Source organism: Notolepis coatsorum (assembly GCF_963971535.1).
Source record: "Notolepis coatsorum genome assembly, chromosome: 13".
Classification (NCBI taxonomy): domain Eukaryota; kingdom Metazoa; phylum Chordata; class Actinopteri; order Aulopiformes; family Paralepididae; genus Notolepis; species Notolepis coatsorum.
The window spans coordinates 4,286,115-4,301,400 of NC_140177.1; the positions used below are offsets into that span (position 1 = coordinate 4,286,115).

At 45.5% G+C, this 15,286-nt stretch overlaps 1 protein-coding gene across 2 annotated transcripts in view; it reads left to right on the forward strand.

Moving 5' to 3' along the window:
• Positions 1–15,286, forward strand: part of hycc1 (hyccin PI4KA lipid kinase complex subunit 1) — a 114,227-nt gene that overhangs the window by 14,753 nt on the left and 84,188 nt on the right. The window contains exon 1 of one of the 2 annotated variants that reach the window (XM_084327550.1): positions 13,148–13,298. The exons of the other annotated variant lie outside the window; for it this stretch is intronic. The gene's annotated coding sequence lies outside the window, so the exon portion shown is untranslated. Of the gene's footprint in view, positions 1–13,147; positions 13,299–15,286 lie in introns of those variants that run through there. 2 annotated transcript variants of the gene reach the window in all.

The window sequence follows — 15,286 nt, forward strand, 5'->3', positions numbered from 1 at the left end:
GCACAGATATTGCCAGCGTTTTTATTTTGGGGAATGTCTTGACATGAATACACTTTATCCAAAATGTTTGATTGATTGATTGATTGAAAACTTTATTAACAGATTGCAGAATGGGTACAGTACGGCTCAATACATACAATTGTTAAGGGGATGCAGACCAGAGAAAGACTTTCGTCTTGTTTACATCAGGGTCCCCCATTTTCAATTCATCGTAACATATGTGACATACATGACATACCGATAGACAGTACTAGGGATGCCCCGATCGATCGGCCACCGATCGTTATCGGCCGATAATCAGTATAAATATGCGATCGGGGAATTCCGATAATGAGTCATATTCGCCGATCGCGGAAACTGATCAAGTGGATATCTCACTCGCTTGTCTCAGACGCACAGGACCTGCAAACTGCTCCTCCTCCCTAGCCCCGCCCGCACCCGTGTAGAGTTTGTAAACACAGAGGAGGCGACTCCTCTGCTGAGTCTAGATAGTGCATTCGACCTGAGCTAACGTTAGCTACCTAGCTATCGTTACTGTTTTATTTTCGCCGATCGTCAAAACAGATCTCACTCGCTGAGTTCTGTCTCAGACACCGGGAGCTGCACACAGTGCTGCGCGTCTTCTGCTCCTCCTCCAGCTCCTCCCGCACGCATGTAAACACGGGTCTAGTCTAGTCTAGTGGGACGGGACCTCCATGAGCTAACGTTAGCTACCGCTACAAAATGACCCAGTCAACTATTCACTTTTAGTTTAATACATGATGAGGCATTGTCTAACTGAACGGTATCTAGCCGGCTAGCTACTGATAGCTCCTGATATCAACAAATGCTCCAGCAATAGTCTAGTTATCTAGTACTAGTGTATGTTACCTCTGTTAGCTCACGTTAGCTTAGCTCACTGTTCAAAACGAAATGTCCCATTCAACTAAATAGTTCACTGAGGCGTTGTCTTAACGTTATATTTCCGGCTAGCAGTAGCTACAGACAGCTCCTGATATCAATGTCTTATAACACTCATTCGATGCATATTCGAAGCCCGGCTTGCGTCGCAGTCATTAACGGGGATAGCTGAGGGAGTAGGGTATATCTGCAGAGCCTAGGGTAAATCTGCAGAGCCGAATGTGATTTGATCAAAGCAGAGTATGTACACACAGACAGTGGAGATAGCGAGCATTTTGACTTGTTGCGTGGTGGCGATGTCTCGCAGATAATACAAGTACAAGTCTAATTATATAATATATATATTTTATATAAAAAAAAAAAAAATTATATAAAATAATTTTTAATTTCTTTTTAATCAAAAACGATCGGTATCGGATCGGTATCGGCCGATATGGCTCACGACGATCGGTGATCGGTATCGGTGGCAAAAAACGTGATCGGGGCATCCCTAGACCGTACTGCTACATCTATACATTTATGACATACCAGATTTGCAATTACAGTACTGTTTGTTTGTTGTGGTGGATTCATTCTCAAGTGCCTGCTTCAGAGCAGATGATGCTTGCATGTCAATTATTTCAAGTTGCAGGAGACCTTCATCAATGTGAAGTGATGCAAGGAACTCTTGTCCTTTTGTGGAAATAGCAGCTACATTGGCAAATGGGTTGCTCACAAAATGCATCAATTCTCTGGACATGTCAAATTCATCAAATCGACTTGCAAAGTTTTCCCTCAATTTATCAATGAAATCTGTCATTAATTAAGTGACTTTTGGCTCAATTGTGCGTGTTAACGTTGACATGAAAAGAAAAAAGTTAAATTTTTTTTTTTTTTTTTTTTTTTTTTTTTTTTATTATCATGTAATCTTTGGCGGGCCGGTCAGAATCATCCCGCGGGCCAGAAGTTTAATAGCCCTGCTGTATGCCCTATCAGTTATATTACACATTACAATAAATATGGTTGCAATAAACGCTAGCATCTAAATATATACTGTGAGTAAGTAAAGTATACAGTAGTATACACGGGTGCAGTATACACAAGGTACCCTGCCTAACCGACGTGATATACATCATATGTTATATAGTCCGTGCAGTTTAGGTGGGAGCCAGACACACTCAGTGGTGATCAGACATTCCTAGTAACTTAGTTCTTGAGTTCTGCTGCAGTTATCTCAGTTAACTTCATTTTTTAGTGTTTATCGCTTTTCTGGTCAAGTATGACCGACAGATGTAGGGTGAAACGGGAGAGAGAGCAGGGGAAGACATTCGGCAAATGACGGCGAGTCCGGGAATCGAACTCGGAGTCAACCAGGTCCGCGACGCAGCGCGGTACATGGTGTGCTACTGGAGCACCCAATATATATATTTTTTTAATATTATATTATATTAATTATAAAATTATATATTTTTTTACAGATATACTGTTTTATATATACTTTTTTTTAGTAATAACTAGAAAGTAATGGTATTTATTCAACAACAGGTGATTGTATAGCGTTGTATACAGCGGCACGGTGGTGTAGTGGTTAACACTGTCGCCTCACAGCAAGAAGGTCCAGGGTTCGATTCCCGCTTGGGGACCAGGTTTCCATGATGCCAGTTACCCAGGTGGGGTATCTCCCGGGCCTTTCTGTGTGGAGTTTGCATGTTCTCCCCGTGCTCGCAAGGGTTTCCCCCCCGATAAGATAAACCCAATGGAAAAACATGCACAACAACAGATCGCTAACGCTGTGGCGTCCTTGACGAAGACGGGCAGGAGCACTTGGATTGGTCCCCGGGGGCGCGGCTCACGTTGACGCCCTATCTGCTCCCGGCTGCCCATGGGGGGAAGGACGACGGGATGGGTCAAGTGCAGAGACTCAATCGCATCGGCGACTGAGAAAAAGACAATGCGTGTGTGTGTGTGTGTGTGTATCCCGGTGTGTGTGTGCCGCTCCAATTGCATGTCCAGTTCGTTGCATGCCGAATAAAGACCCCCTAAAGAGGTCCTGCATTATTATTATTATATATATTAGTATCATTAATTGACAACTAGGCTCAATGAGTTCACCCACGGAACGGTTGTTGGGATACCGATACCAGCATTTTAGGCTGTATCGGAGGCATTTCCGATACTGGTATATCGGTATCGGAACAACTCTTAATACAGACCCTCATCTGCACCGTTTTGTTTATTTTTCTCATTGTGTGTGTGTGTGATTTATTTAGCTGTCTGGTAGCCTGCCCTGTGCAGAAAGCTGTTCCTCAGTCTGCTGGAGCTTTGAGACTCCTGTACTTCCTACCCAAGAAGCACCTTCCGACCCCTCCTGTAGGCTGCAGGCCCGCCCTCTCTAGCGCCTCGCGGTCCATACGGGCTGCCATACCAGGTGGTGGTGATGCAGCTCGTCAGGAGACTCTATAGACCTGTTCACTGTACACGTCAGACTCTTGTGTGCGCGCATCACCAGAGCAGAAGGGAACCGCTAACGCGAGCTAGATGGAAATACAAACAATGTAACGTTACTGGTGAAAAAGTGATTTACCTTGGAATACTCCTTTGCCAACTTGCTGTACTTTGCTTGCAGGTCTGCAGCTGGATTATGAATAGTCCCAATTTTAGCCAAGGTAACGTTAAGCTAAAACTAGCTTTTCAAATAGCTCTTCTCAGCTAATGCTAATAACGGAGCTCCCCGTCATACTGCTCTACTCGGGACGATGGCATTATAATTATTTTGTCTCGTCTTGTTTTAGTCAACAATATCAACATACATGAAGAGAAATTTCGTCCTGGTTTTTGTAAATTACATTTTTGTGTCCTCAGTTGTGGTCAACGATATTTAATAAACTATTTAGTCTCGTTAGCGTGACATGGTCTTCAATAACGTGACGTCACGTCTCGTTGTCGTCATGAAAAAAAACCTTCGTTGACGAACATCTTTCGTCATCAATTTAGTCAACAAAATTAACACTGAGGGAACGTAATCCTGGTCAGAACAACGGGGCAGACCACCATATTATTTGCATTTGTTAGCCATGCTAGCGATCTAAACAATCAATCCATGCCAAAAGCTAGATATGTAAAAGGTGAAAGACTCACACTCACAGCCACGCTGATTTGGCCAAATGACATCCAGCCGTTTTCGTTTTAAACAACCTATAGTCAGGGCAGTGCCATGGTTTCTCCATAGAGCCCTAACGTATTCTTTTAGCGCAGCAGCTCGTGTGGGTCCGAGGCAACTTGAGTCACGTGACTCAGCTGGTGTCGCTGATTGGCTCGAACGCGATATGTTTGTAATACAGCGGACAGGTCTATGGTTCCCCCGGTAGAAGGATCTGAGGTGGATAACCTGTGGCAGGTCCTCATTTAACCCTTTAATGTGTCCACTGTCTCCACCTCTGTGCCGTTGATGGTGACTGGGGGAGGGGGGGGGGGGGGGGTGTAATCCCTGATTGTCCTTGTACCACTGTTCCAGCGGTCACCTCCTCCCTGTAGCAGGGCTGTACGCTAAGCTTTTTCACTAGGGGCACACTTGCCCCTAAATGAGAAATTTAGGGGCAAAGAATATTTTTTAGGGGCACATTTTTAAATAACTATTTTACCATTATAGTAGGGCTGGGCGATATGGCCTCTAAAATGATATCGCGATATTTTGACATGCATCAAAAATGCTTGATTTAACCCTTTGATGCATACAGTCACGCCAATATGATGATTATAATAAGTCCCTGCAACATATGTTTGCATTATTAAACCATGAAGATGCTTTAAAAAATAATTTAATGAAAATGTACTAAGAGTAGTCTACTGACACACTAATAAAAAAAATTGCTTACATCTAAGACAATTTATATAAAAACTCTTGGGTGCCTTTTACACAGTACTGTGTTTTCTATCCACTTTAGCCAAACACACACACACACACACACATATATATATATATACACAGACACTACTGTGAGAAAATAATAATCACACAGACTTAATGATTTTAGAATATTTCAGATAATGAAATTAAATGTTTATATCATCAACTATCCAGTTAGTATTTATACTGTGTGTAACATTTGGCTACTTTAAATCATTGAATGTAGAGAGAGAGCGAGAGAGAGAGAGAGAGAGAGAGAGAGAGAGAGAGGGGCGAGAACGAACAAGAGAGCCAGCCCCCCCCTTCGCGTTTTGATAGTCTAAGCTGCCGTAGATGATGACGTCACACTCGAATGTAAACAGGAAGAGATGGAGACACACGGAGATGGAAATTCAATGATATACAGAAATGAATAATAACCAATAAATATGAAGTTATGTTTAAACTTCTGTTGTCAAGCGTTGTCAATATAACTCACCCCCTTTCCTCACGAATGGAACTAGTCTTGTGGAGTCCGCTTTGACCGTTTTCCAGGGTTAGCAGAGATCGCTAGTTAGCTTAGCATAATCCTAATGGTAACCTTGGTTAGTAGCTACCGTTAGCTCATTGCTCGTGTCAATTAAATTGCATGTTATTAAAGGTCCGCGCTGGTCTGTCTAATGAAATTACAACCGCAACATTATATTGCACTGTACAGCCCTGGTTGTAGGCTAATGTTTTACTACAATTTGTATGGATTAATTTAGGAGTGAAATGCGAATGAAGGGTTGAAATCACCACTCGCAAGCTTGCCCCCAGATATTATTTTAAACTCGCACGGACCAAATTAGGGGGCAATTTGCGATCATATCATCGCAGTGTACAGGCCTGTGTAGGCCATCTCGTTCAATTCTCTAAGTAAACTGTTGATTATTTTCATTTCTATTTACAAGGGTATGTAATTATGTCCACTTAGTGCTTGCGATACGGTAACAGGTTTATGTTTCTGTCGGCATACGGCCTGTGAAAACAACCCTTTTTGAATATTGAGAAATGTTGCACTTGCAAGGGTTGGGTACCTTTTCACATTTGAACCGGTACCTGTGAATCGATACCGAACTTCAAATAATTTATTATCATTCTTATTTATTTAGAACAATTTGTTAATATATACTGTGTATAATATTGCAGCGAGTGTTGTCTGCATCTAGCTTTGTAAAGTGTAATCAACACTTGCGACCGCCTTCGGCTTGCCATTGCCCCGACTGCTTTGTTGTTGAATCAAGTCAAATCCTAGGTAAAGGTTACACAACCCTCCAGAGAGGTTGTGTAACCGCTCCGTCTCTCACCACACTGACGCGGAACTATTTCCGAGGAAACGCCGTCTGATGGGAAATTTGACATGGTCGTGCTGCAAGTCTTCAAGGTGATTTTAGCAACAGGACTGTCTGAGAGAACCTACATCTCAGAGGCCCTGGGTAGAGAGAGGCTGCATCATGACTGTAACTACAGCTCAGAGGCCCTGGGTAGAGAGAGGCTGCATCATGACTGTAACTACAGCTCAGAGGCCCTGGGTAGAGAGAGGCTGCATCATGACTGTAACTACAGCTCAGAGGCCCTGGGTAGAGAGAGGCTGCATCATGACTGTAACTACAGCTCAGAGGCCCTGGGTAGAGAGAGGCTGCATCATGACTGTAACTACAGCTCAGAGGCCCTGGGTAGAGAGAGGCTGCATCATGACTGTAACTACAGCTCAGAGGCCCTGGGTAGAGAGAGGCTGCATCATGACTGTAACTACATCTCAGAGGCCCTGGGTAGAGAGAGGCTGCATCATGACTGTAACTACAGCTCAGAGGCCCTGGGTAGAGAGAGGCTGCATCATGACTGTAACTACAGCTCAGAGGCCCTGGGTAGAGAGAGGCTGCATCATGACTGTAACTACAGCTCAGAGGCCCTGGGTAGAGAGAGGCTGCATCATGACTGTAACTACAGCTCAGAGGCCCTGGGTAGAGAGAGGCTGCATCATGACTGTAACTACAGCTCAGAGGCCCTGGGTAGAGAGAGGCTGCATCATGACTGTAACTACAGCTCAGAGGCCCTGGGTAGAGGCTGCATCATGACTGTAACTACAGCTCAGAGGCCCTGGGTAGAGAGAGGCTGCATCATGACTGTAACTACAGCTCAGAGGCCCTGGGTAGAGAGAGGCTGCATCATGACTGTAACTACAGCTCAGAGGCCCTGGGTAGAGAGAGGCTGCATCATGACTGTAACTACAGCTCAGAGGCCCTGGGTAGAGGCTGCATCATGACTGTAACTACAGCTCAGAGGCCCTGGGTAGAGAGAGGCTGCATCATGACTGTAACTACAGCTCAGAGGCCCTGGGTAGAGAGAGGCTGCATCATGACTGTAACTACAGCTCAGAGGCCCTGGGTAGAGAGAGGCTGCATCATGACTGTAACTACAGCTCAGAGGCCCTGGGTAGAGAGAGAGGCTGCATCATGACTGTAACTACAGCTCAGAGGCCCTGGGTAGAGGCTGCATCATGACTGTAACTACAGCTCAGAGGCCCTGGGTAGAGAGAGGCTGCATCATGACTGTAACTACAGCTCAGAGGCCCTGGGTAGAGAGACTGCATCATGACTGTAACTACAGCTCAGAGGCCCTGGGTAGAGAGAGGCTGCATCATGACTGTAACTACAGCTCAGAGGCCCTGGGTAGAGAGAGGCTGCATCATGACTGTAACTACAGCTCAGAGGCCCTGGGTAGAGAGAGAGGCTGCATCATGACTGTAACCTAGTCTAAGGCTGTTTCCCCGAACCCTGTTTTTGGGATTCGAACTTCGTCAGGGTTTTTCGAACGAACGTTCGAACCTTCGTTAAAAAATAAATAAATAAAGAAATTTATTTTAATATAATTTTTTATTTTTTTTATATCCTCAAACTAAATCCTCAATTTGAATAAAGTGATTAATCTGATTATTATTTTTATTATATCAACTTTCCAGCCCCAGACCCAGCCCAGGGAGAAGCCCCAGCCCAACTAAATCAATTAAATCAACTTTCTTTAATGAATATAATAACTCATCAGTTTCTTTTAATACTATAATATTAGTGTAGCCTAATCTTTATCTGCAACTATGAAGAAAAACCCCATTGGTTTAAACAAATGGGGGGAAAATAATTGATTTTTAAAAATAAATGTGATAAAAAAAATTCTGCGTTGCCTCCGGCTTGGGCCGACCTTCATACTGGCTCAATTGGTAGAGTCAGCGGGTGGAAGTCGATGGGTGGTAATCTGGACGTTGTGGACAGCGACTCCTACAGGTCGGTTGGGGGACGCCTGCACAGCAGAGACAGGAAATGGCGGGGGTAGTGTGAGCCTCCCACACGTTACACCTCGCCAAAATGAGAGTCCGCGCTGGCAGGTGAAAAGATGTGACAGGCTGCCTCCTCGTGTACCGGAGGGGACACGTGATGCAAGGCTTCTATCCTCCCTACAACCGGCCAGTGGGTGGGGGGCATATGCGAGCAACGTTCAAGACGGGGGAGGGGAGAATTGGAAACACGAAATTGGGATGGGAGAAAAATAAGGAGAAAAAGGTCATAAATGGTCTCTTTTGTTTTTTTTGTTATTTTCTATTTATATATATTTTATATTGCTTTTGTATTTTCTTGATTTTACAAAAAAAAAGGCGTTGATTGGGCACACACATGCTATTTTTCCTTTATTTTATTGCATATTTTTTATTTCTACCTTGTTTATTTACTGGTGCTTATTTTATAATAATTTTCAGTTTCATTATTGCTTGTATTGTTTATTAGTTGAGATTAGGCTTGGGCGGTATAATTTTTTTCATACCGTCATACCTTGCTGACATAATACCCCGGTATACGGTATATGACGGTATGACTTTCATTTTCAACACGTTGAGATTAGGGCCGTTCTTTCAACCTGAAAGTGCACTTTCTTCAACCTCGAAGTAAACAAATCACAGAATGGTAGCCACTGCCGGCACCATCCAGGTATCAACGTGAGCTAACGGTAGCTAGTTAGCCGGCACCATCCAGGTATCAACGTGAGCTAACGGTAGCTAGTTAGCCGGCACCATCCAGGTATCAACGTGAGCTAACGGTAGCTAGTTACTGTTAGCCGGCACCATCCAGGTATCAACGTGAGCTAACGGTAGCTAGTTACTGTTAGCCGGCACCATCCAGGTATCAACGTGAGCTAACGGTAGCTAGTTACTGTTAGCCGGCACCATCCAGGTATCAATGTGAGCTAACGGTAGCTAGTTAGCCGGCACCATCCAGGTATCAACGTGAGCTAACGGTAGCTAGTTAGCCGGCACCATCCAGGTATCAACGTGAACCAGTTGCATTAGGATTAAAAAATGTCAACACTCACTCACCTCGTTTTATATTACATTCCCAAAGAAGTGCCTCTGTCTCTCGTTGTGCTGGATGAAGTCACTGGCGAGTCGACTCGTGGCAAGGGTTTTGCTTAAATCCGAACAGAGTCCTTTAATTGTCCAAATGCGACAGTGTGTGCAGAAAAGTTTAGCTCTTGTTTGACATGCTGCCGCCATCATGCTCAGCTCAGCTCTGTGCGGGAAAGACGGCCTGCCTCCCTTGCCCTCTGCTGGCGCGTGCTGTGTGTGTGCACTACAACTAGGGATGCCCCGATCGATCGGCCATCGATCGTTATCGGCCGATAATCAGTATAAATATGCGATCGGGGAATTCCGATAATGAGTCATATTCGCCGATCGCGGAAACTGATCAAGTGGATATCTCACTCGCTTGTCTCAGACGCAGAGGACCTGCAAACTGCTCCTCCTCCCTAGCCCCGCCCGTACCCGTGTAGAGTTTGTAAACACGCTGAGTCTAGATAGTGCATTCGACCTGAGCTAACGTTAGCTACCTAGCTATCGTTACTGTTTTATTTTCGCCGATCGTCAAAACAGATCTCACTCGCTGAGTTCTGTCTCAGACACCGGGAGCTGCACACAGTGCTGCGCGTCTGCTCCTCCTCCAGATGAATTGAAAATGGGGGACCCTGATGTAAACAAGACGAAAGTCTTTCTCTGGTCTGCATCCCCTTAACAATTGTGTGTATTGAGCTGTACTGTATTGTACCCATTCTGCAATCTGTTAATAAAGTTTTCAATCAATCAATCAATCAATCTCCAGCTCCTCCCGCACGCATGTAAACACGGGTCTAGTCTAGTGGGACGGGACCTCCATGAGCTAACGTTAGCTACCGCTACAAAATGACCCAGTCAACTATTCACTTTTAGTTTAATACATGATGAGGCATTGTCTAACTGAACGGTATCTAGCCGGCTAGCTACTGATAGCTCCTGATATCAACAAATGCTCCAGCAATAGTCTAGTTATCTAGTACTAGTGTATGATACCTCTGTTAGCTCACGTTAGCTTAGCTCACTGTTCAAAACGAAATGTCCCATTCAACTAAATAGTTCACTGAGGCGTTGTCTTAACGTTATATTTCCGGCTAGCAGTAGCTACAGACAGCTCCTGATATCAATGTCTTATAACACTCATTCGATGCATATTCGAAGCCCGGCTTGCGTCGCAGTCATTAACGGGGATAGCTGAGGGAGTAGGGTATATCTGCAGAGCCTAGGGTAAATCTGCAGAGCCGAATGTGATTTGATCAAAGCAGAGTATGTACACACAGACAGTGGAGATAGCGAGCATTTTGACTTGTTGCGTGGTGGCGATGTCTCGCAGATAATACAAGTACAAGTCTAATTATATAATATATATATTTTATAAAAAAAAAAAAAAAAAGATTTTATATAAAATAATTTTTTATTTCTTTTTAATCAAAAACGATCGGTATCGGATCGGTATCGGCCGATATGGCTCACGACGATCGGTGATCGGTATCGGTGGCAAAAAACGTGATCGGGGCATCCCTAACTACAACCAATGCCGTCCCTGTCGAAACTCCGTTTCAGTGTAATAGAAACCGAAACCCAATGCCGTCCCTGTCGAAACTCTGTTTCAGTGTAATAGAAACTGAAACCCAACTGTGATTTTGACGGTATTGATTTTCAATACCGTCGGTATGTCTAAATACCGTGGTATACCGTAATACCGTCATACCGCCCAAGCCTAGTTGAGATACATTCATAAACCTTTAGCACATTTGGAGCACATATGAAACTGGTCTTTGAAGACGTTTTTATTTGTAGCACATTGCTACATCGTCATGCAGCCAGCAACACACGCATGCGAGAGGGGCGACACATACGACACACACACATGCATTTTTTTGCGGTCGCCGACGAAATGTCCTCTGCACTTGACACCCCCTCCCCCCATGGGCAGCCAGAAGCAGACATGGGTTGCGGCGTGGGGCAGAGCCCGGGGACCAATCCAAGTGCTCCTGTCCGTCTTAGTCATGGATGCGACCGCGTTAGCGATCTGTTCTGCATGTTTTTCCGTTGGGTTTATCTTATTCTGGAGGGGAGCACGGGGGGAGAACATGCAAACCCCACACAGAAAGGCCCGGGAGATACCAGGACCTTCTTGCTGTGAGGTGACAGTGTTAACCACTACACCACGTGCCGCCTATAGTAATAAATATGTCCCCCCCCCCCCCCCCCAATGAATGAAGGAGCTATGGCATTGTACACATACGCTTTATGTCGTCTCTTGTGGCCTTTTCAGGATGTGTATGAGTCACAAGTGCATTCTTGCAGTTTGTGGTTTTCCTATGTGATTGATGTGCCTTTAGCATACAGAACACGGGTGATTCCAATAGAAAACGTGAGTGTTTATGTTACCGACTGCCTAACCAGAAGTACTGGAAACGAGAGGTGTGTGCTGATGGGTGAGGCTCGGCCATTGCACTTTGGTTGTGCTGATGACCCCTGTGAATACGGAGCGAAAAACCGCATTTGTCGCCCTCGGGTGGTAGAAAGGTGTACCATAAACTCCACAAAAGGACTACATGAAAGTCAATGGAGACTGCTGGAAATAGAATTCCCCCAAAATACTCCCCATTTTGCCTGTGAAACATCTTCTCACGCGGTCATCCTTGTGCCTCTGTAACGTTCTGCACCAAAGCCCCGGCTGATCGGCACTATAGTTTGCGAGATATTGTGCGGATTCACACGCCTCCTCCACAGTCGGGAGGGACGCTACCGAATGCATAATGGCTCCGCCTACCGCAGGCGTAACAATTTAAGCAATGTCTTGCTGTTTCTATGCAGCACTGCATATATATTATGCAACAGTACATTTAGGCTGGGATGTCTTCCAGTTCCACAAGGCATGTTGGCAGGTGTCCTTGCAGTTCTTTTCTTCAAACAACCTTTTTTTACGGCTGGTGGTAGAAATTCTACAGCTGCCCCCCCCTCATATAGTCGATTAATCGGTTGGTCTTCTTTTGGTAATTTCTTTATTAATTAGTGACGATAGTGGATTTTTTTATTTTTTTTTATATAGTTTCTTATGCTTTTTCTTTTCCAGGCTTGAATGAGTTATTCCCTGAAAATATGATAGCATATATCTCTGGTGAGCACTAGATTTAATCGATTTAGTAAAAAAAAAATCCTATGACTATTAGTTGACTCGGAATCTCTTTTTTGGTCGAAATTCAGTGACTGGACTGACATTTTTGGATTCACTTGCCGCTGTAGCAGGTAGAAATGACCCCCCCTCCCCTCTCCCCTCCCCTCCCCTCCCCTCCCCTCCCCTCCCCTCCCCTCCCCTCCCCTCCCCTACTGTCTATCTACTACGTACCATGCAGTGTGTCTGGACTCTGGACATAATTCCTTCACGTTTCAGTACTCTTGGTGATTAGAGTGTCAGGGAGTCTGATGATGTCTCCACCGTTAACCCTTCCCGCGCCGGACACAGCAGCAGCAGCGGCGACGAGCCTCCGGTTGGTTAGCCCAGCCCGGGGGGTGGGGGGGCGGGAGGGGGGTAGTCCGCATGGCTCAAAACAAGCGTGGGTGAATTCGGGACATTCTTTCGGTTCGTTTTGGCGTTCCGTACCATACCGACGCGACTCGCTCTCCTTCCTTTTCGTTCTCTATCTCTTCTTTAGGACGCTCTCTCTCTCCCCTTCTGCTTCCTCCAGGGCTTGATAATGTGAGCGCTATTAAAGAGAAAGCCGTGTGTGTGTGTGTGTGTGTGTGTGTGTCTTGCACCCTGCACCACAGGAAAAAGCTGCTAGGCCAGCTCTCGGCTGTGTCCCCGCCCACTTATTCGTTCTCTTCATTCTTTCTTTTTCAAGCCTCCCTTCTTCTTCTTGTCATTGGCCCGTTCACTTCCTTGACTCGAGACGGAGAATGTGCCAGATACGTTTAAGCTTGCCCCTTAGTACTAGTGTTTGTTTGTGTGTGTGTGTGTGTAATGGGAAGTGAGGTCATTGTGACTAGTCGGGGAGGAGTGTGTACATGTGTGTGTGTGTGTGTGTGTGTGGTGTGTGTGTGCGCGCGACTCCCCTCGAACCTCCTCATTCGGACTAAACTTTCAACCCTGCCTCTTGACGAGCGGTGAGTACAGCAAAGTTGTCGGAATGAAGGAAGTGTGTGTGTGTGTGTCTCCTGGAAGTGTTATTGGAGCGACTTGTTTCTCCCAGTCGCTTCTGTACGACGACAAGTCCTCGTAGACCGGAGTCTTGTGTTCAGGGTCGTGCCGCCTTGAGGTTGAATGAGTCTGCGTCTTCTTTTTTTTTCTCCCTTTGGCAAAGAGTTTCTATTCAGCGGTATAGTCGTGTCTGTTTTTGAAGCCTAGGGGTGATTCAGTTCTCAGTCTTCAGTGTTAAAACAGCAGCGCTGCCTGAAATATAAAGCTTATTAGTTGCTGGTGGGTGGTAGCCTGATACCTTCTGTACAGTGCCAATGAAGGTTGTGTGTTTGTGTGTGTGTGTGTAGGGTATGTCCATGGCTCCAGTGCTGTGTTGTACCGCTCTACACACACACACACACACACACACACACACACACACACACACACACACACGCACACACACGCGTGAAGGATTAGGAGTTTAAACTAGCAGAGGTTTGTTTTGGAAGGGCATTAGAATCCTTCCAAGGAGGGAAAAATGCGATAAGCTCATTTAGTCTGCCAAACCACCGTGTGTGTATTTATATGCCGTGTGTGTGCAAGAGCGAGAGAGAGAGAGAGGGAAAGGGCGAGCGAGAGGGGAGGCTGTGATTTGACTGGAAACCGGTTGTCGACTTGGCTCGCTCTCACAGGAACGGGTTTTGTTGAAACCGGAAGGCGCTCAAAAAACACACACGTTGTGTAATCCACCTGTTCTCTCACTCTCTCTCTCTCTTTCAATCCACCTCACATGTTCTCTCACTCTCTCTCTCTCAATCCACCTCACGTGTTCTCTCTCTCAATCCACCTCATATTCTCTCTCTCTCTCAATCCACCTCACATGTTCTCTCACTCTCTCTCTCAATCCACCTCACATGTTCTCTCACTCTCTCTCTCAATCCACCACATGTTCTCTCACTCTCTCTCTCAATCCACCTCACGTGTTCTCTCACTCTCAAACCACCTCATGTTCTCTCACTCTCTCTCTCAAACCACCTCATGTTCTCTCACTCTCTCTCAATCCACCTCACATGTTCTCTCTCTCAATCCACCTCATATTCTCTCACTCTCTCTCTCAATCCACCTCACGTGTTCTCTCACTCTCAAACCACCTCATGTTCTCTCACTCTCTCTCTCAAACCACCTCATGTTCTCTCACTCTCTCTTTCAATCCACCTCACATGTTCTCTCACTCTCTCTCTCAATCCACCTCACATGTTCTCTCACTCTCTCTCTCAATCCACCTCATGTTCTCTCACTCTCTCTCTCAATCCACCTCATGTTCTCTCACTCTCTCTCTCAATCCACCTCATGTTCTCTCACTCTCTCTCTCAATCCACCTCATGTTCTCTCACTCTCTCTCAATCCACCTCATGTTCTCTCACTCTCTCTCTCTTTCAATCCACCTCACGTGTTCTCTCAGGTCGCTTTCACATATAGTTTTGGTGGACTCTGTGCGGTTCTGGGGGTGAAGTTGCAACATTGTTGCATTCTTCATTTGGTTCGCCTGCTTTCACATAGAAATCTGTGAGGCGGACCGAGACCTTCTAAACAATGTCACACGGTCGAAAAGGGCGCTTGTCTATTGGACAGTGGAAATGTGTGTGTGGCTGCTAGCCCGTGTGTGCGCGCGCGCGTGTGTGTGTGTGTGTCTGTGTGGACTGCGGAGCCCTCCAGATCAGCGGAGCCGAGTTTTGACATGGCATTGATCCATTGGTCTATTGAAGCACATTACCACCATCCTCTCGCTAAACAACTTGTAGACCACAGTGTTTTTATGAGTGCCCACAAGTAGCTGTTTTATTAATAATATAATAAGCTGCGCGCCTCAGTAATAATAATAAGCCGCGTTTTTTCTTCCTTCTTCCCAAGATGCACAGATAGATAGATAGATAGATAGATAGAGAGATTAGATGCAGTGTGCTTGTTTTGC